Below are 6,009 nucleotides of genomic sequence, written 5' to 3' on the forward strand. Positions count from 1 at the left end.
CCCTGAGCGGAGGCGGGACCACGGCCCCCAGGCGACCCTTCCAGCCCAGAAGTCCCATCCCCAGTCAGGCTAGTCCCCACGGTCCCTTCCACCCTCCTTGGTCTCCTGGGGAGGGGTTTGGGTGTTTCTAGTTGCTCTGCCTCCCCAGATAGTGGCCTCCCCGGGTGAGCACAAACGGGCAGTTCCCAAGACGAACTCAGGAAGCGATAGGGGCCCGGGGACGCAAGTCACCTCCGGCTGGAGTGGACCTCCTTAGCTCAGATAAATGAGGCCGTCCAGCCTTGGGTGTCGGACTTCCTATCAGCAACGCCGGCCTGGGGGAGGGGGAGGATGGCTCCGTTTTACCCCCACTTAACCACTGGCTCCTTATCGAATGCTCCCTCAGGTTAGGGGAATCCGTGGCTGAGGCCCACGTTTCTGACGCTGCGGCCCATACACTGCAGTGGGGACAGGCCAGTCCTGGACCACCTCTGGCTATCGGGGTGGGCCATGGAATAAACGGCAGAGGCTAGGCGGCAGCCTGGCTCTGGAGAGTTAAGACCCACTGGTTTCTTTTCAAGCTGCACAGGATAGACCTGGCTGGGACCAGCGGGAAATCCTGCCCCTGCTGCCGTTGGGCGGGGACACCAGGCCTGGCTGGGCAGCAGCCTCACTGGCCAGGCGGGGCTGCTGCGGGGAAGCACCACCACCAACCGCCCAATGCTCAGAGCTTTAATAAAGCTCCTACTGTGTGCCAGGCCAGCTGTGTGCCCTTGACCTGAAGGAAACAATGAGTCACCTCTATGAGGGACACTCATGCCCAAACTTGGGCTGAGTCAGGAGAGTAGCTGGTGGCGCAGGGATTTGAACAATGACTATTATGGGAATACCTTCATTCAAGGATGGGGGCATTTGTTACCTACTATGTGCCTGACCTCCTGGTGGCAGGCTGCTCACATCATCTCACTGAGTCCTTGTGACCTTTCAAAAGGTGGGCTCTTACCCCAATACCCAGGTCGTGCAGGTCCCACTCTACCCTCTCCACAGCCCACTCCATCCACTGTAGAGTGAGGAAGGCCCGTGTCTAGAAGTAGTAACTAACGGCTGACATTGACATGGAGCCTACTGGGTGCTGTGTCTTTTGGCACTGCAAAACCAAGAGCAAAAAGCAGGGAACAAAACAGAGCCAGCTCCCAGGCTCACAGTCTAGAGGTGGCTCCTGGGCTGCAACAGGGACAAGGCACTGGGGAGAAGGGAGTGGGGAGCAGGAGTGGGGGTGGGATGGGCCTGCAATTTTTTTTTTAAATTTATTTATTTAGTATTTATTTTTGGCTGCGTTGGGTCTTCGTTGCTGTGCGAGGGCTTTCTCTAGTTGCCGCGCACGGGGGCTACTCTTCATTGTGGTGCGAGGGCTTCTCATTGCGGTGGCTTCTCTTATTGCAGAGCATGGGCTCTAGGTGCGCGGGCTTCAGTAGTTGTGGCTTACAGGCTCTAGAGCACAGACTCAGTAGTTGTGGTTCATGGGCTTAGTTGCTTCACGGCACGTGGGACCTTCCGAGACTAGGGATTGAACCCCTGTCCCCTGCATTGGCAGGCGGATTCTTAACCACTGTGCTACCAGGGAAGTCCCTGTTTGTTTTTTTAAAAATATTTATTTGTCTGCGCTGGGTCTTAGTTGCGGCAGGAGGGATATTTGTTGCAGCATGCGGAATCTTTAGTTGTGGCATGTGGGATCTCGTTCCCTGACCAGGGATTGAACCCGGGCCACCTGTATTGGGAGAACGGAGTCTTAGCCACTGGACCACCAGGGAAGTCCCAGGCCTGTAATTTTTGATCAGTGAACAGTAAAGGTGAGGGAGGGAGCTGTGTGGATATCTGGAAAGAGAGTGTTTCAGTTTCAGGGAATAGCCAGGGCAAAGGTCAAGGTAGGCGGGTGCCTGGTGTGTTCAAGAAAGAGGGAGGGGGTCTGTGAGGCTGGATGGAGGCAGATGGAGGTGGGGCTGAAGGGCCACACCTCTTTTGAGGGACCTGGGAGCCAGGGAGGGAATTAGAGCAGGGGAGGGGTGTGACCTGACTTAGGTCATAACAGGTTCCCTGTGGTACTGTGGTGGACAGGGCAGGGGCCCTGGAGGAAACCAGGTGGTGCCAGTGTTGAGAGGAGTTGGATTCTGGCTGTATTTTGAGGGGAAAGCGGATAGAATATGCTGGTGAATCGGGTGTGAAGGTGAGGACAGAGTTACAGGTTTGGGGCTGCTGATACCTGGGGAGGACAGGATTGCTGCAGATGGGGCAGGGGAAGATCAGGGTGTGGAAACTAAGTAATTAAATTCTCCATGCTTTTTTGTGTTCTCCTTTTACAATTTTGGGAAACTGAGGCCCAGAGAGGGCAAGGGATGTGTGTGGTCAGCAGCTGTGTAGGAATTTGACCCCTGCTCATATCTACCTCGTGTCTCTGCAGGGCCCTGGACACAGGAGAGGTCAGACTGAACCTAGGCCCTTCTGTTGGTCATTGGGTGAGATGGTTAAGCTCCCTGAGTCAGTTGCACTGTTTGTAAAATGGGACAACAGCAGTCACACCACAGAGTTGTGAAAATGTTATTACTCAGCCGAGTGCAGCCAGGGCATACATCCACGGCTCCTCTGAGGAGGAGGAGCCGAGGGGGGATTGTTCCTCTCTATCTCCAGTCCCCTGAGCTGTGGCCTGCCATCACAGAGGCCCACTGCAGACCAGAGACTCCAATATTCTGACTCTAGGACACATGGCAGGTGCGGTTCCCACTGGTGTGGCCAGACCCACGGCCCAGGCCATGGAGGGCCTTGGCTTTGATCCCCTGTATCGTAAGGCGTCCTCTCCTCTTCCTGGCAGGACCAAGGGAAGTACAGACACCACTGGTGGGACAAGAGGTTTGGGCTATGGTTGTCCTGAGCCCATCCCCACAGACCCCACAGGCCACCTTTGAGTACAGAATGCTGTGGCTCCAGTGCAGGCTCGGGCTGGCCCTTGGGCGATGGGCACATGGCTGGATTTCCAGCCTCAGCTGCTGGGTGCTAGGGTGCAGCCTGCTGGCCTCGGTTGCAGCCGGAGGTTGGACGATGGGCTTGCCGGCAGGCCCCAGCCCTGGCACTGGGCAGCTCAGATCCTGGCTGGTTCCATCCGATGCCCTCTGGGCTAGACTGACCTGTGAGCATGGCCCAGGATGAGTTGGTGACCCGCCGGGGGCTTCAGGATGCTTTGTCCAGATGTGGGTCCAATCATGACGACTGCTCCTGCCCCGGCTGCGGGGTGAGTGACCCCAAGCTCCCCTGAGCTGCCTCCTGTGCCCCGGAGAAGCAGGACCAGAAAGCCTGGAACGCCCGCTTTCCCACCAGCCTCCATCTCTCTGCTCATGCTCACTCTGCGCCCAGCAGCTCTGTCAGGAGCGGGGCAGGATGGGGCGCTCCAGGGCCCGTGGTTGGGCCTAGGGGAGGCCCTGTCACTGCACTGTCCTTGGCTCCAATTTCCTCCCTTGGAGGTGAGCCACTCCCTGTGAGCCTTTGTCCACGCGTAGGGGCAGAGATCGGTCTCCCACTGACCCCTGAGCCTTGGCCTGGGTCTGCGGGGTGTGGCCTTGTGGGACCACGAGGGTGTGCGGAAAATTTTTATCCTAAGTGTGACTGACCAGGGGCTCTTGAGAATTGGGAGCAGCGTGAGGAACCCGGTTTCCACTCCCCACCCCATCCCCAGGCTTCAGCCAGCTCTGCGCGGCCCTTTGAGACAGGGCTTGGAACCCACGCCTCCTGAGGGCATCTGAGGTCAGTGCAGTCCAGACGTTTCTTTTGGCTGAGAGGACCTGGCCTGCCTGACATAAGCACCTCCACCCTGGGCCTAGGCGCCAGGGACGCGAGGCTGCCCCCGCGGGGTCCTCAAGCTCTGGGCAGGAGTTAGGCAACGCCTGTCACACTCCGTGGCTGTCCCTGCAGCAGCTGCTGGGAGGGCTGCTCATGATCCCCTAGCTTGGGCTGCAGGCTGGGGAGGGGGTGGACCGGGCACCCAGCCCTTTAGAAATAGGATGCCTGTGGGCGGCAGGTCAGGAGGGGGAGAGCGCAGGGGGAGAGCTCTGAGGAGCCCCCTCGGGCCTGAAGGCAAGTCCCATCTCCTCACCTGAGCCACGGGGTGCTCACACTGCCTCAGGGGCTGATGTGCACTTGGCACGATGCAGCCCGGTGATGTCGTGGGTGCGTTCAGGCCTCAGGAGTGTGAACTCTGGCTCTGACACCTGCCAAGACTGAGGTGGGAGCGTCCTTGGCTCCTTGCAAGAACAGCACTGGCCTGTGTGGCGGGGCTGCGGGGAGGAAGGCAGAGAGGGCAGCTCGGGTCATGGGGGCCTGAGGGAGGCCAGATCTCATGGGTCATAGCCAGCGTGGCAGGAGCCTCCGGAGGGTTTTGAGAATGGTGAGGTCGGTCAGCCTCCATGGGGTAAGGGCTAGAGGGGTGGAGGGAAGCTGGGAGCCCTGCGAGAGGGCCGTGGGAGGCATGGGTGTTTTTGGTGCTGCGTCTTGGAGAGCCTGATGGTTTACTTTGGGGTCTGAGAGAACAGGAGTCAATGAGGAACTCCAAGGTTCAGGATGAGGGAACAAACTCTTCCACTTGCTGAGAATGGGGTGGAGGGAGGTGCGGGGCAGGATCCAGCCCTTTCAGCCCATCAGATCCCGGGAAGAGCTGGCACTTGGGAGAAGGGTGGGCAGTCAGCCAAGCAGTGAGGGGTCAGAGGAGCCCTGTCACAGCCTGGGAGCCCCTGTATTTAGAGGTCAGGCAGAGAAGGAGGGCAGCAGAGGCTGGGAAGGCACCACCAGTGATCTGGTGACATGGAGGTTGCTACTGTCTCCGCAGAGGCAAGACCGATTGGAAGTGGTTTCTAGAAAGGGAGAAGAGGTGGATGCCAAGGAAAGAGTAAAATGGCTTGGTGGCTGGAGGGGGATTAACGAGGGGTAAGGGAGGGTTTTCCAAAGGTGCAAGCGCAATGCGTATTCATTTGGGAAATGGGCTGGTAATGCAGAAAAAGAGGAAACGGGAAACCAGAGTTAGTTGTATGTAAAGTACGTCCAGGTGGGCTGGGGAGAGAGAAGACCCGGGGTGAATGGTCAGACCGTGGGGCCAGTAGGGTGCTGTGAGCAGTGTACCCACTTCCCCAGGCCCTGCTCTCTCTGGGCAGGGGATGGTAGGGAAAATTCACTCCAAACCCTTGCCCCTTCCCCTGGTTGAAGGTGACAATCTCTCCTTGAGCCTTAGGACACTAGCTGTCTTTGACTGGGTGGGTGTGTTAAGTTTGTTTCTTGAGCATCTGCCTGGGGACACATTTATGGACTAAGTTACAATTGCTTACCTGGAAAATGGCTTTTCCCAGATGGACGTGATAAGAGCCTTGGATCTTTGAATGACTGAAACCTACTGGCCTGCTTTGGATACTTACCTTCATGCGGCTCCAAGAAGAGACCAGACTGACCACAAGGCCAACAGGTGATGGGTCTACGGCTCTTCACATCTCCTCCCCGACAACAGAAATGTGCTCTGACCCCACACAAGGCAACCAAGGCAGTCTTAACCAAGGCCTCCATTTTAGTTTTAGGCTGTTTACCTAACTTTAAAACTCTAACCCCATAACATCAAGGAAGCACAATAACCACTACCACTTAAGTAGGAAATATAAAAACGGTTCCCCTCCTTTACTGTCACTAAGGCAGACCTGCGTCCTGAAGTGTGTGGAGGCTCAGAGGCCCACCAACTCCGCCACTGCTGGGAGGGGCGTTCAGAGGGCCCTGTGACCCAAAGCTCCCTCAGAGGGCTCCCAGCCATGGATACCCAACACAGTGCCCCCCCCCCCCACTGCAAATCGACAGACCTGGGCTATGACGTCCCCTTGAGACACGGCTCAGGGTCAAAGTGACACTCGAACCCCCTTTCCTTGCCAGCAGCACCGTGACCAACACTGCAGTGTCACATCTTGACCGTACAGATTTCCTCACACATGACGCTTGAATGAGCTGTGATCT

This window comes from Globicephala melas, chromosome 13, assembly GCF_963455315.2.
Source record: "Globicephala melas chromosome 13, mGloMel1.2, whole genome shotgun sequence".
NCBI classification, from domain to species: domain Eukaryota; kingdom Metazoa; phylum Chordata; class Mammalia; order Artiodactyla; family Delphinidae; genus Globicephala; species Globicephala melas.